Here is a 16,723-nt window from a genome sequence, read left to right as displayed (position 1 = left end):
GGAAAACTGCATCCCGCTGAAACAAGACACCCAGGAATACGCAAAACACGCACACACACGTACCTCAAACATCCACCATCTGCTCCAGGTCACCAGGGCTGCTGTGAGCTGTATCGTCCCCCACCCGCCTGCTGGGCGCTACCGCTTCCCATCAGATTTCAGATGACCCTCCTCTACCGCTGAATAGCGTACAGGCTGAAGCCCTGCTGGAAGATGCCATGTCTTTTTCAAGGTCAACATCCATATTTATTGTGGTATACGTTTCTTAACCATTTAACAGGTGTAAAATAGTGATGCCATCTTTATCAGCTTCCTATCGATTTTTAATATTTGTCCCTGACTGAGTGTTTGAGTGTTGCCCACAATGCCATTTTCCCCATATGGCCTGTGGATGTTATTGCACAATCTTGCATAGGGTAATAATTTTTAGGAACATGTACCATGTTAAAACACAACAGGCTATACTCAACTCTGCCACTTCAGGGCAAAAGTGGCTGAAGACAATACATGAACAAATGAACATAGATGTGTTCCAATGAATTTTATTTACAGAAACAGGCAGAAGGCCAGATTAACCCATGGCCTTACTTTTTCTGTGTGTTATCTCTCTCCCCTGTGCATGATTTAGTTGTTTCCTTTAGCATCTGGATGGTAATTTGTTTATTTGAATGTCCCTGTCTCCAACTAGGCCATAAGCTCCATGGGGGAGGGGGTTCTTTTATTCATTGCTTTCCTCAGCACTCAGTCACTGTGGCTGGCAGGCAGTGGGCTCACAGAGGGCTGCTGAGTCATCTGTCTCAGAGGAGAGGTAATCTCTACCAGGAGATACTCTAACCCCAAAGAGCAAGAGCTGTCTCTATCACCCACCCCAGCATGAGGCTTTGACATTCAGATTCAGATATAAGAAATATTTATTAAACCCCATCCACTGAGCATACAGGAGTAAGACCATGACTTTATGTAACTTTATGCCATTCCTCCAGAGAAACTTGAAAGGTATGTATATTACGTCCATTTCATGAAAGAAGGAATTAAATCTCTGAGTGGCTTTGTAACTGTCCCAAGTCACACAGAGCTGAGCAGGGTGTGTTCACAGGAATGCTGTGGCTCCAGAGGAGAGGACATGGAATCTTGTCTGGGGGTGTCCTCACATTGAGTTCCTTTTCCTCCCTGTCCATGGCAAACATGTTATGGAACTGCCTTGTTAGGTTTGCCTAACAAAAACAAATGAAAAGGAGGAAACCTGAAGAAACCTACAGAACTAGTTTCTTAAAATCTATTGATGATGTTACAATAACATAAACAAGGAAACTTTAGGAACAAAAGAAATGAGATTTCTGTTACCTAGAAAAGGTAAGAAGTCCCTACATACTTCAATTTTTAGAAGGCTCTAGGAATTTTTGGGTTCTTACTATTGATTCGGTTTTATAGGATCACATTGGTTTTTTCTTGGCCACAAGCAGTTCCTTCACTCTGTTTACAGAATAACAAAGGGTTTCCGTTTCATCTGATTTGCTTTGACATGCTATAGCAAAAAAGCATTTGTTTGGCCCATTCTCCATTTATATAGGAAATATAAGCAACTATGGATAGCATCTTGCCTGAACTGGCAAAATTACCATCTGGATTCTGTAAATGTAAGTGACAGGAATTTCTGGAAAAAAGCACAATGTTCAAAACCCACCTGGCCCCCATTATTGCTATGAAGCCTTATTCAAAGGCCCGTGATCCAGCCAACTCCCAAAAGTCTATGATGTTGGTTAGTGGTCCAAGGCATTTCCTTGTAGACCACCCTAGCCATGCCTGGCTCTTAGCAGAGCATGTCACCAACAACCCGAAGGAGGGGAAGGTTTTCTGCTCCTTAGTATGCTTCTGCCCTGGCTGGATGCCTGGAGTGCAATGTGTACACAATCCATTTTATGAGACAGATGGAAATTGAGTTAGAGCAAATAAATCATACGGCACTCTTTTAGTGATGTCTTTCTATAGGGAATCTTCCTGTTGACTAAGTGTGGCCTTGTACCTCCTTGATTAGGCACACAGATGTTTTGTTGATATTTGACTCCTGTGAGAAGTTTCTTACTTAAAGACTCTCTGGAGCTTCTCAACATGCAGAGCTCTGCCACTTAGACACTGTGAGGAGTTTTGTGAACTGATTATTACAATCACATTCCTTCTGTAGACACACACCCACTCCAACACAACTATGCCACCAAAACCATCAACACCCCTATATGTCTCATACCCTATCCTACCCAAATGTTTCATGCAAAGGTTGGGGCTTGGGAAAAGCAGGCAGTGACTTGGACATTATTGTTTGAGCATCTCTCTTTCCATTCTTTAAATAGATGCCCTACCTAAAATCCAGAAGATGCTTACCAAAGAAGCAACAATCTTTGGAATTGGGGAGATCAGAGATAGAATTCCAATTTTCTCAGTGAATTGTTCAGCAGCTAGACCTATTTATTGAGGGGTGAAGATAACACAGGCAGGTTTAGCTATGCAACTATAGTATTTTGAAAATAGAATATCAAGTCTAGGAAAACAGACCAACACAGATGGAGCACCCATGTTATGTCAGGCACTTAACAAATTATTTTATTTAATTCTCAAATCAAATGAAGAAACTGAGGTTCCAAGAGATTAAGTATTTTGGCTCAGACCTCCCAGCTCATGAGTGGAAACCCTGAAATTCCAACAAGGCAGATGGGTCTGGCTGTAAAGACTGGGCTTAGTTGTGCCTGGGGGGGCCTCTTGCCTCCTCAAAGCCAATTATTTAAATGTAGGATGTTATACAAAAAGAGTACACAAACTCTGAATAGACACAAGCAACATAGGACTAGAATTCTGAGGAGGCCCTTCCTGAAGCAGAGGTAAGGCATAATAAATCAAGCATCAGCAGTGGTTAAAAAATATACAGGAGCAGACCTCCTGAACAAGCACTACTGAAGTCTGGAGAAGCCCTCTCAAGATTAGACACTGGTGTGCATACAGCAGAGAATTCCATTGCTTTTCTGAAACCAGTGTATGAAAAGGAGCCAAACAGGTGAAGCCGTGGATGTGTGCCAAACCCATTCCAGATGAGACAGAAAAGACAAATAGAATAGCCAAATTCTTGCACTTCAAGACTTTAAACAAAGAATGGAGATTCGCTGACTGGAGTCAAGTCTTTTGACGAACCAAAAAATAATCAGGCCTGATTAACATTCTTTTGCATCATCAAAAGGAGATAGGTCAAAATAAGGTAATGGTAAGGTATCGATTGACCTCACATTTCTGGTAGAGGAGTCACCTGCCAGTGGGAAGGGGGCAGCTTTCTTCCCTGAGAGGGTCACGACATAGCTAGAAACTTCTGCCATTCCATAATTCTTAATAAAAAGCTTAATCTCTCTGCAATGACTTTTAAACTCCCATTATTTTCTCTAATGACATAGAGGGAGAGCAAAATGAAGTCATCATTCTTTTCTATGTTTTTGTGCTAAACTGCTTTTCTTGATTAGAGGCGAACTGCCTATTGTTTCATCACTACCTAGGGAGACTGTGCTGGAGAACCCTAAGACTGCACATTAGAATCGCCTGGAGAACTTTTTAAAAAAAAATAGTGATTCCTGGCCCTGGAACAGACCAAATGGTGTAGAATCCTTGAGAGGGGTGAGCCCAGGAAGTAGTGTTTTTTAATAAGCTCCTCAGATGATTCTAACATGCAGGAGGGTAAAGAACATCTGGATAGTGCTGGGCATCTAAGCTTTGTCAGAAGAACTGGATCAGTGGTTTGGGATTTGAATTCTGACTTCACTTCTCACTAACTGTAACAATGGGCAACACATGGACCTTTCTAAAAGTCAGCTTCCTCTCCAATAAAATAAAGATATTCACACTGCAAGGGACAAATGACGGAGTCTGCAGAAATCTTTTAAAAACTATGAAAACACTATAAATAGGAAGTATTACCATTATGTCTATCACATATCTTAATTAAATCAAGTGTGTTTTGCAGATAAATATAATGTAAAACCCCTTTAACTCCTGTAAGACTTTTTTATTCTGAGACTTTGAGTAAGGCCATCTTAGGCTGGCCAATATGGGTGAATAAATAAAAGTAATTGGGATCTTCTTAAACTTTTAGAGGCAAGAAAGTACAAAGGATATTTCTCTGGAAGATGAAAAGGGACATTCCTTGAAACTAATGAGTCACTGATTTATCCTCATACCCATATTACTAAGGAGCTTATCCTTCTAAGGAGAACATTTCTCCTTGGGTCACAGCAGCAAGTTTGTGTACCAGTAACTAAGGGGCCCTTAGGTGGTGCATGCTAGGAGGTAAGGACACTTAATTATTCCTAAAGAGTCACTTATTGATCACAGGGTAGGAAGAGAAAGCAAATGCTTTATCTAAATTACCTCTGATCAATTGATTTGAGAGGTGCTGAAGATTAAGTGACAGGCAGGGAGTTGCATGAAATTAGCAAAACAAAATAAGCTGTATTCCTGAATGATCAGCCAAAATCTCCTAAGGGGGAAAAATCACAGGTTCGGCCCATGATGCATGTCCTATTAGAAGTATTGAAATGCAATACTCAACAACATTGGATGATGGCTTTGAATAAGAAGAGAAATACAACACTTGTTTCCTGTTTGACTCAAATGCACCAGGTGGAAAAAGGACAGTGATAACAAATAGCTAGGGAGCTATGTGAAGTTTATAAAGTGAGGGAACTGGAGCCCTGCTCCCCCCTTGCCGGCTCTAGTTGCAGTGCTATTCCACAGGATGGGAGAGAAAGTGCAAGGAAGGGATGTGTATTCAAGTGCCCATCTTTCCCTGAGCTGTCGTTTATTATAAAATTTTGCACACCATCAAGATGTGCATTACTAGATAATGATTAAGTAAACTGTCACGTTTCTAAAGTGACATATTAAGGAGCCATTATGAAAAGTGTTAGAGAAAAATGTTCTTGATATGGAAAGTGTTGACAATATATATGGTTTTAAAAAGCAAGCTGTTTTGGGGTGCCTGGGTGGCTCAGTTGATTAAGCGTCCGACTCTTGATTTCTTCTCAGCTCAGGTCATGATCTCAGTTCATGGGATTGAGCCCCATGTCTGGCTCTGCACTGACAGAGTGGAGCCTGCTTGGGATTCCTCTCCCCATCTCTCTCTTCGCTTCTTCCCCACTTGCTCTCTCTCTCTCCAAATAAATAAATAAACATTTAAAAAATAAAAATAAAAAAAGCTGTTTTATATGATGTCTTTTCATATAAAATGACATGTATATAATATGAAAAATAGTGAAGCTGTTCATTCATTTATTCATACCACAAATATTTACTGGGTGCCTTCCACAATTGTAGACATGGGAGAAATAATGGTAGAAAAACAAAAGCCCCAGTTTGATGGAACTTAGATTCTAGGGACAGGATGCAGGAAATAAACAAGTGAGCATGTAAATATATAGTACCTCAGATACTAGTACGTGCTATGGAGAAAAATAAAACAGAAGAGAGGGAGTAGGGATTGCCAGGGCAGGAGCTCCTCTGCAGGTAAGCAAGCCTCCCAGTTAACACAGACCTGTTGATGTTTTCTCAGTTTTCCAAATAATCCTGTCTTCTCTTCATAAATAGAAAAATAAAGTTTTGTTTGTTTGTTTGTTTTAAGAAAATACTAGGTCCTGGGGGCAACTGGCTAGCTCACAGTACAGCATGTGAGTCTTGATCTCTGGGTCTTGAGTTCAAGCCCCACGTTGGGCATGGGACCTACTTAAAATTTAAAAAGTAAATAAATAAAGAAAATACTAGGTACTGAAAAACATGTCTTCCTAACTTATAGGAGATAAAGTATACAAAAAAGAAAACTAGCTCAGGACCAAAAGCAGAAAAAGAGAGGGAAAAGGAAGAAAAAGCATAGCCCTCCTGTAAATCCTATCCACACCGCATTTCAGAAAATTAAAAATGCAAGCTAGAAAATAACACTATACCCACATATGCATGTGTGCACACACACACACGAATGTAAAAGAATAAACTGGAAGGATTTTCACCAAATCCACAGTTGTGGCAATGGTTGGATGATGGGTAAAGGGGTATGGGCCAAGGTGTGGAGCAAAAAGACACTTCAGTTTTATTTCTATTTATTTTTCGTTAAAAATCAAAGACTTAAAGAAAATGTGAAAAAAGAAATGCTCAAAATAATAATTTCTGGTGGTGAATATGTCTGTCATGTTATTATTTTCTGTGCTCTAAAAAAAAAAAAAAAATCTCAGCACATAACACCAAAGCATCATACCTGCTCCTCCTTCACCACACCCTCATCCCATTCCATCTCTTTCCAACTCTCCCTTGGTTTCTGGTAGAATCTACTTATAATAAAATCATACAATGGCATCAAAGCAATCCATGAAATTAAGATTTAAAAATCAGCTTTTTAGCATCATTCACTTGTTTATTTATTCATTAAATATTGTGCACCCATTGCACACCAACAAGATATTTCTATTGTAATTACATCGCAATGATCAGGTCTTAAAAACCAAATGCCACATTCTATTAAGAAGTTGAGAGTTGAAAACATAAAATTGGTGAGTAAATTTACCAACAGGAAGTGAATTTGGGCAATTCTGTGTAGCGGATAGGATTTTGATGAGATTATGACCTTGTGATAAATCTTAGGTAGATAATAATTTGGGGTATATCTTAGCTGCTAAACCCAAATGCAAGAGCAAAAAATGTGTATACCTTGCTGATGTTTTCCCAAGATTCCTTTCTTCCATTACAGAATTGTTTTGTTTCACAAAGAAAACATAAAATTCCTTCTAGTGTGAATGACAGCAGTAGCCTTTATGACTAATCAAAGGGAAAGGAAATGTAAATTTGTCTTTTTTTTTTCAAAACAAATTAAAAATTAGGAGCCAATGAATTTCATAAGGACTGATATGGCAGTGTGCAATCCTACCAGCCCCAGGATCTCTAATCGCCTTCACTGACCTGACTGCAGACTAGAATTTTCCCAGAAGAAAGCAGATAGCATTGTAACTGATGTTCTCAGAACAGCATGGAGCTCAGCAAACAGGAGAATTCTGGTCCAGAAGCAGCTTGTGAAATCACATCCTACCAACCTTCACTAATGGAGGAGAACGTCAAGGAAATAATAGCTTTGTGAGGGTCAGATTATAGAAAGAACTACAGCCAGGACAGGGAGCCCATACCTTCTCCAGACTATGAGGACACTTAAATTCTTTCCTGGGTGACTATGTAACCCAATAGCCAAACTGTTCAGCATAATGGAAACCAGGGCTCTCATATAATTAGTTTCTCATCCACTCATCACCCCTTACATCCCTCTCACTCTGTCTATCCCCTACTCTCTCCTTTCTAAACTACTTTTTTCCCCCATCAAATATATAGTCACAGACTATTGAAAAAGCAGTCTTGTAAATACTCCCTCAAGAGCTTTAGTGTATTGTACAAAGATTAAAAAGTTAAAAGTTAAGCTTTGTGCAGTGGCAGTATTGTAGCCAATGAGGTTTATCCGAGGTGCAATTATTGCTAATTAAAAAAGTTAAAAGTTAAGTGATGTAAGATTTACATAAAAGAATATTCTCAATGAAAAATGCTTCCTCCACTGCTTATGATTTCTACCATTAACGTCAGAGTTAAGGCAGAGTCCCTCTGATGAATTCTCTGTAAGAAATTATGATTGGTTTTTCAATTAAAAAATAATCCTCTTTTTTAAGAAAGCATACTCTGGATCTCCTGGATGACCATTACCTAGTCAAGTACTGCTGTGCAAATTCAGAGCCAGTATTTTTACTGGGATCCACAGTAATATTTTCATTGTCTCGGGCAAGTGAGGAAATGAGCAAGTGTTCAAGAAAGGTAAAAGCCAAATTATGTGAGAGAATCCTCTATGAACAACAACTGTGAGGGAAAACAAGGAAGAACTGAGTCATCACACAACAGGTAGGACAGGCATGTTATACTCAGGAGAAACCCAATGCCCATGGTCAGCACCATGCTCAAATTTTCTCAGCAATTCCACTTTCAGTGAAACCATATCATCTATCGTATTAAATTAGTGTACTTAATTTGAATTTTATGCACTTTATGTATTGTATTTAATTTGTAAATTTGTTTTAGTTTTATCTTTGTAGAAGAGCTACAAACGCGAGGTTTTTATAAGCAGTTTAATGTTTTTATGCATTCCTGTAACAAACTAATAAACATAAGTCAACACAGGGCAGAGTCTATAAAATTTTATTTCTTAAAACGGGGTCTGTATATTGTTTCATTTTGAGAAATACTGAGTTAAAGAGCGTCTACACTGAATACTACTTGTGACAGGCAGAATAAATGCCACTCAAAGATGTCCCCCTTCTAATCCCTGGAACAGGAAAAAGGACTTTGCAGGTATGATTAAGTTAAGGATCTTGTGACAAGGAGATTATCCAGGATTATTCAGGTGGGCCTGATATAACCATTAAGGTCCTTACAAGAGAAGACTGGAGATCAGAGTAAGCAGTAGATGTGAGGACAGAGCAAGAGGTTGGAGTAATTAAAGAAAAAAAAAGCCAAGAAATGTGGGCAGCTTCTAGAAGTTAAAAAGGGAAGGAAACATTCTCTCCTCAAGCCTCCAGAAGGAGCACAACCTTGCTAACACCTTGACTTGGGACTTCTGATTTCCAGAACTCTGAGAATACATCTGTATTGTTTTAACCACTAACTTTGTGGCAATTTGCTGCAGCACCAATGGAAACAAATACACTTCTTAATCCATTTGTATAGAATGACCTTCAGATGAGCACATGCCACCGTGTTATCCAGAAAGCAAATCCACCACTCTCTGCAATCACCAAAGAGGCTCTCAGATTATGAGAGAGCAAAGTCAGACTTCAGTGGAAGGAAGACAGTAGGACATGTGGAAGTGTGGGTAAGTCTGCACAGGGCCCCCCACTGGAAGACTCTTTGTTGGAAAAGGAACCGTGTGCAAGTACTGGGTTTCTCATTAGTGAGTGGGGGTTGGCAGAAAAGTAAAGGAAGTTGGGAGTCAGAACAGCCACCCAAAGGAGAATGTAACTGGACAGGAGAGAACGGTACTGAAGTTCTGACTGCACAGCCACCTGAGTAGTTTCACTGAAACCTGACCCTTGCCTCTGAATTGTTAAATCTGGCCTCAAACTCTTCCCAGCATTTAGGTTCCCAGTGTAAGTGAGGCCCCCCAAAGATCAGCTCTAGAGAAGAAAGTGGGGTCTGGGGTGCCTGGGTGGCTCAGTTAGTTAAGCATCCAACTTCAGCTCAGGTCACAATCTCACAGTTGGTGAGTTTGAGCCCCACATTGGGCTCTATGCTGACAGCTCAGAGCCTGGGGCCTGCTTCAGATTCTGTGTCTCCCTCTCTCTCTGCCCCTTCCTACCCCCTCTCAAAAATAAATAAACATTAAAAAAAAAGGGAGCATGGGTGGCTCAGTAGGTTGAGCCTCAGACTTCGGTTCAGGTCACGCTCTCACTGTCTGTGCGTTCAAGCCCCATGTCGGGCTCTGTGCTGTCAGCTCAGAGCTGGAGCCTGCTTCAGATTCTCTGTCTCCCTCTCTCTTGCCCCTCCCCTGCTCATGCTCTGTCTGTCTCTCTCCCTCCCTCTCTCTCAAAAATAAATAAAGATTTTAAAAAAAGAAAGTGGATTCTGACTGCACTTAAGAGTCAAGGCAAATGAGGGGCACCTGGTGGCTCAGTTGGTTAAGCATCTGACTCTTGGTTTGACTCAGGTCATGATCTCACAGATCATGACTCAAGCTCCACAATGGGCTCAGTGTGGACAATGCAGAGCCCGCTTGGGATTCTTTCTCTTTCTATCCTCCCCTCTGTCCCACTTCTCTCTCATAAATAAACTTTAAAGGGAAAAAAAAGAGTCAAGGCAAATCAGAGCTCACCCAGGTTATAAGTAAGGCCAGGGCACCGGAGAGACCAACAGAGGAAGCTCTTCTCTTCCTGGTCATAACTGAGAAACTAGGAAAAGAAATTGAGTCAAGAACCAAACACAGCCTGTGATAATTGTGCAGAAAGCAATAGAAAATGAATATAAAACACCACTATTTTTTTTTAATTTTACCCTCTGAAGGAACTAGGAGAAGCGATTATCCCCTATGCATCTTCAATGATGCAAGCAAAAACCAAACAAGACATCATGGTGGCTGACAGGGAGGATAACAGCAATAGAGAAAAGAAAACTTAAGTATAAGCTAAACATAGTGGCAGGGAATTTTCAACGTGCTGAATAGGAAAAATATGCAGCCAAGAATCCTTTATCCAGCAAGCCTGTCATTCAGAATAGAAGGAGAGATAAAAGTTTTCCCAAACAAAAACTGAAGGAATTCATCACCACTAAACCAGCCCTACAAGAGAGTCTAAGAGGGACTCTGTGAGTGAAATGTTGCAAAGACCACAAAGGACCAGAGACATCACTACAAGCATGAAACCTACAGATAACACAATGACTCTAAATCCATATCTTTCAATAATAACACTGAATGTAAATGGACTAAATGCTCCAATCAAAAGACATAAGGTATCAGAATGGATAAAAAAAAAAAAAAAAAAAAAACAAGACCCATCTATTTGCTGTCTACAAGAGACCCATTTTAGGCCTGCGGACACCTTCAGATTGAAAGTGAGGGGATGGAGAACCATCTATCATGCTACTGGAAGTCAAAAGAAAGCTGGAGTAGCCATACTTATATCAGACAAACTAGATTTTAAACTAAAGGCTATAACAAAAGATGAAGAAGGACATTATATCATAATTATGGGGTCTATCCATCAAGAAGAGCTAACAATTATAAGTGTTTATGCACCGAATTCGGAACACCCAAATATATAAAACAAACATAAGCAATCTTATTGGTAAGGATGTGATAATTGCAGGGGACTTTAATACTCCACTTACAACAATGGAAAGATCATCTAGACAGAAAATCAATAAAGAAACAATGGCCCTGAATGATACACTGAACCAGATGGACTTGACAGATACATTCAGAATTTGTCATCCTAAAGCAGCATAATACACATTCTTTTCGAGTGTACATGGAACATTCTCCAAGATAGATCACATACAGGTCACAAAACAGCTCTCAATAAATATAAAATAATTGATATCATACCATGCACACTTTCAGATCACAATGCTATGAAACTTGAAATCAACCACTGGAAAAAGTTTGGAAAACCTCCAAATGCATGGAAGTTAAAGGACATCCTACTAAAGAACAAATGGGTCAACCAGGCAATTAAAGAAGAAATTTAAAAATATATGGAAACAAATGAAAATGAAAACACAACAGTCGAAACTCTTGGGATGCAGCAAAGGCAGTCCTAAGAGGAAAATATGTTGCAATCCAGGCCTATCTCAAGAATCTAAAAAAATAGCAAATACAAAATTTAGCAGCACACCTAAAGGAACTAGAAGCAGAACAACAAAAGAAACCCCAAGGCCAGCAGAAGAAGAGAAATAATAAAGATGATCAGAGCAGAAATAAACAACATAGAATCCAAAAAAAAAAAAAAACAAACAAAAAAAAAAACCAGTAGACCAGATCAATGAAACTAAGAGTTGGTTTTTTGAAAAAATAAATAAAATTGACAACCCCCTAACCAGACTTCTCAAAAAGAAAACAGAGAGGACCCAAATAGATAAAATCATGAATGAAAATGGATTTATCACAACTAATCCTTCAGAAATACAAGCAATTATCAGGGAATACTATGAAAAATTATATGCCAACAAACTGGACAACCTGGAAGAAATGGACAAATTCCTAGATACCCACACATTACCAAAACTTAAATGGGAAGAAATAGAAAATTTGAGCAGACCCAAAACTACTGAAGAAATTGAATCAGTTATCAAAAATCTCCCAACAAATAAGAGTCTTGGGCCAGATGGCTTCCCTGGGGAATTCTACCAGACATTTAAAGCACAGTTAATACCTATCCTTCTCAAGCTGTTCCAAAAAATAGAAGTGGAAGGAAAACTTCTGGGCTCGTTCTATGAAGCTAACACTACCTTGATTCCCAAAGCAGACAGAGACCCACAAAAAAGGAGAATTACAGGCCAATATCCCTGATGATCATGGATGCAAAAATTCTCAACAAGATACTAGCAAATTGAATTCAAGAGCATATAAAAAGTATTATTCACCATGATCAAGTGGGATTCATTCCTGGGCTGCAGGGTTGGTTCAATATTTGCAAATCAATCAATGTGATTCATCACATTAATAAAAGAAAGGATAAGAACCACATGATCCTGTCAATAGGTGCAGAAAAAGCATTTGACAAAATACAGCATCGTTTCTTAATAAAAACCCTCGAGAAAGTTGGGATACAAGGAATATACTTACACATCATAAAAGCCATATATAAAAAGCCCACAACTAATATCATCCTCAATGGGGAATAAGTGAGAGCTTTCCCCCTAAGATCAGGAACACGACAGGGATGTCCATTCTCACCACTGTTGTTTAACATAGTGTTACAAGTCCTAGCATCAGCGGTCAGGCAACAAAATGAAATAAAAGGCATCAAAATTGGCAAAGAAGTCAAACTTTCACTTTTCACAGATGACATGATACTCTACATGGAAAACCTGAAAGACTCTGCCAAAAGATTGCTAAAACCGATACATGAATCCAGCAAAGTCACAGGGTACAAAATCAATGTACAGAAATCAGTTGCATTTCTATACACCAATAATGAAGGAACAAATGGAGAAATCAGGAAACGAATCCTATTTACAATTGAACCAAGAAGACATCCAGATGGCCAAAAGACACATGAAAGCTCAATGTCAGTCATTATCAGGCAAATACAAATCAAAACCACACTGAGATATCACTTCATGCCAGTCAGAGTGGCTATAATGAACAACTCAGGAAACTACAGATGCTGGAGAGGATGTGGAGAAACAGGAACCCTCTTGCACTGTTGGTGGGAATGCAAACTGGTGCAGCCGCTCTGGCAAACAGTGTGGAGGTTCCTCAAAAAATTAAAAATAGATCTACCCTATGACCCAGCAATAGCACTACTAGGAATTTATCCTACTACTAGGAATTTATCCAAAGGATACAGGGGTGCTGATTCATATGGGCACAAGTATCCCCAATGTTTAGAGCAGTGCTTTCAACAATTGCCAAATTATGGCAAGAGCCTAAATGTCCATCAACTGATGAATGGACAAAGATGTGGTTTATATACAATGGAATACTACGTGGCAATGAGAAAGAATGAAATCATGCCATTTGCAGCAACATGGATGGAACTGGAATATATTATGCTGAGTGAAATAAGTCAGTCAGAGAAAGATATCATATGTTTTCACTCACGTGGATCTTGAGAAATGTAACAGAAGACTATGGGGAAGGGAAGGGGAAAAAATAGTTACAAACAGAGAGGGAGGGAAGCGAACCATAAGAGACTCTTAAATACAGAGAATAAACTGAGGGTAGATGGGGGGAGTGGGGGAGAGGGGAAAATTGGTGATAGGCATTGAGGAGGGCACTTGTTGGGATGAGCCCTGGGTGTTTATGTAAGCGATGAACCACGGGAATCTACCCCCAAAACTAAGAGCACACTTTACACACTGTATGTTAGCCAATTTGACAATAAATTACATTAAAAAATAAAAATAAAAAAATAAATGTTTAAATAAAAAAAAGTATAAGCTAAACATTGTCTAGTAAGAAGTAATGGTATATCTTCTGTCCCTTAATTCTCTTGTCCACACTCCTGCCATTTTCACTGCTTCCCAGGCCTCCTCCCTTCTTCACACCCCATACTTAGGGAGGCAAGATTAAGATGTTATCATTAATCAATCCTCTGAACACAATCAGGCCAGGGCACACTAGCTCACTGTACAGGGAAATACATTACAGCTATTGGTTTCAATGAAAATAGAGTTAATGATCTTCTGTGTCGTCACTCAATATTTTCCTATTGTAGCTTTGCACAAGAACTCATTTTGGGGCCCTGAAGTATCATTTTATTATAGCTATCATTTAACAATCTAAGAATAATGTATTAGCTAAAAAGACAGAGATTCTAATTCTGTTCTAGAGCTTAAGTTTCTATCAGGAGCCTATTTTAAGTAACAGAAAATGTACTAATATTGTTACTACCCTCTCACAACATAAAATATAAAGATCACAAATGTTGCATAGGGAATTCTGAATCCATTCTAAAGATGCTTTCCACCCTTCAAAATACAATATCTTATGTTTTTAAGTGTTTAAAGTGGTTGGGGAGTATTATCCTCTTCATTATGATCCATCATTTCAGAAGTAAATTCCTTAAATTTTAGCTACCTTAGAATTCATGATAAATTTAAATTTAACTAAAGTAGGGTTGATATCATAAGATCTAAGAAAAAAACATTATGAAGATCATAACAGTAGAATCTGTAATGTATTTAGGAAAAATGGTTTTCCTATAGAGTGTTGGCATTCATTTGGATGATACTAATTACAAAATACGACTCATCCTCTTGAAACAAATAAATGGATTCTTATAAAACCATGGCACATTTGAATTGGAAGGGACCTAGAGTTATCTATTTCCTTCAATCATTCAGACTTGAATAGGTCACCTCCACCGTAATTCCAACTGATTGCCCAGACCTTCCCTGAACACCGACAGAAATAGGATGCATTCTCATCTTTGGCAGCTTATTCTCCTTGTTCTGGGACAACAGCCTATCTGGGTGTCCTTCCTTTGACCCTCATGTCACACCTCTGCCCTCTATAGCCATGCATAGTGAGTCTTCCCCAGTGGGACTCCCCAGAGTTCCCCTCTTTGACCCCTGCACACAAAATCTAGTTTTAAGTCTCTCACCATCATTGTTCCAGTACTCTGGGTCACTCCAATCTGTCACTGCCCCTCCTGTCATCTGGTGTCTGCAACCCAACCTGGTTTTCCAGTGAAGGTTTGACCTACTTGCAGCATTTGTTGAGCATTGGAATTTCTGTAAAAAGTAGACACAATTGCATTCACTAGATACACTCTATAAATCAGACTTGCCATTAAGAATGGTCTATACCCTCCATGAGCCCAAAATTTGAGAGTCTTTTTCTCTATAGTTCCTCTCTCAAGAGTCCAAATTATCTCTTTAAGTCATCCTGAGCTATAAAAGTCAAAACAAATCAAAATTAAGGTTGCCCAAGAATCACCCCTAGCAATACAGAAATGAGAAGCCAAACATGATCAGGTGCACTGCTTCCTCATTGTAAAAATTACTGAAAAACAAGCTGAAAAAAGAGACTCAAAACACAAGTTGAAAAAGTCTCCTAACTTGAAATTTTTCCTTTTACAAACTTTCCCATCTGAGGAAAGTAGATTGAATTCACATTGAAAGTAGATTCATCCTTGTGATTGAAATGCAGAAAAGATTACTTTAATATTTTCTGCTTTCAAAACAAAGCCCTAAACTTACTAGCCAAATGTTCACTAGGCCAGGTTTTAAAGCTATTTATTTAATACTCTTGTTCTTAACATTCAGGACTTGCTAGGGGAAGCAGTGCGTTTTCAAGGTAGAGTGGCAGAAGAGAGAGGAAAGGAGACCCATGATGTGAAGCACAGGCCCAAGGAGACTGCATCCTGTTGGTGGACACAGTGGCAAGACCCAAGCTCATGATGGGAGCCAGGGACAGCCTTCTGGCAGGTGCCTTGGCTCCCAAGAGATCAGTTCACTAGCATTCCAATGCTACATTTTGTAATGAAACAAAAGATAATTACCCCCTTAGAAGTTGGGTGTTTGGGTGTCACACCTTCTCATTTGGGCATTCTTTGCTTGGCCATCAACAAGAACTGATTGAAAAGAAATACTCACAGAGATTTCAATTACTGTTAATGTGGCCTAAGTGTTTTCACTGTCACAGTCTAGGGCTTCAACTTTTTAATAAGTTTCCCATAATTATTACAAGTTTTTGGTCTAATTCCAGCTGAGGATTTAATGGGACTCATTCTGACAAGATATAGGATATTGTCCCAATAGATGTTCATTTGGAAATGGGCCACTTGCAATTTCGAGTGTGCAGAGCTGTGCAAGATTAAAAGCACTGGCAGTATAATTTCCACCTTGTGTCCCAGGCTCTGTGGATTTGTAGCTCATCCAGGCTGTCCATCTGGGGAGCAAACAGCATGTACTCCTTGATGAGAAACTCTGGCCAACCAACCAGCTGTGAAAAAAATAGATTACTCTTGTCATTTTTTTCTCCTAGGTAATTTGCTGGGAGTAAAAATATAATTTCTTAGAAGGTGTGCAGTTAAAAGCAAATCCTAGGGATGTGTCTGATTTATATTTAAAACTTCACTACACTTTTATTTGTTAAATTTAATTTTCAACAATACCCTGGCTGTGATAATATTTTCTAATTCACAGGAGATGGAGAGGTTGGTTTCTGGTATTTGTACACTAAGCAAACACAGGAAGGAGGATGTGGAAGAGAAAGAGCATAGGAGAAGGACTCAGCTGGCAGGCTGAGCTGAGCACAAAGAAATACACTGTTGTTCTTCCTAAGGTAAAGAAGATATTATGGTGGAATTAAGTGACTTTTGGGAAAATAAATCTTACTATCGACCACAAGTAGCTAAAATGGTAAATGCATCTTTTTAAGGCTCTGACATAGAACTTCATCCTTGTGAAAATTCAGAAGGTCATGCTAGATAGATAATCAGAGTAATTCTAGATC

At 39.2% G+C, this 16,723-nt stretch overlaps 1 long non-coding RNA gene and 1 pseudogene across 1 annotated transcript; one reads left to right on the top strand and one right to left on the bottom strand.

Moving 5' to 3' along the window:
• Positions 1 to 926: 926 nt before the first annotated feature.
• On the bottom strand, positions 927 to 16,209 carry LOC123607588. The gene is made up of 3 exons (XR_006716787.1): positions 16,110 to 16,209; positions 14,868 to 14,997; positions 927 to 1,214 (listed from the first exon to the last, which is right to left on the bottom strand). It is a non-coding gene; the product is annotated as an uncharacterized LOC123607588 (long non-coding RNA).
• LOC123607831 lies at positions 7,480 to 7,607 on the top strand (annotated as a pseudogene).
• Positions 16,210 to 16,723: the final 514 nt, after the last annotated feature.

This window comes from Leopardus geoffroyi, chromosome A2 (genome assembly GCF_018350155.1).
Source record: "Leopardus geoffroyi isolate Oge1 chromosome A2, O.geoffroyi_Oge1_pat1.0, whole genome shotgun sequence".
NCBI lineage: Eukaryota > Metazoa > Chordata > Mammalia > Carnivora > Felidae > Leopardus > Leopardus geoffroyi.
This window is presented reverse-complemented; position numbering and strand designations above follow the sequence as displayed.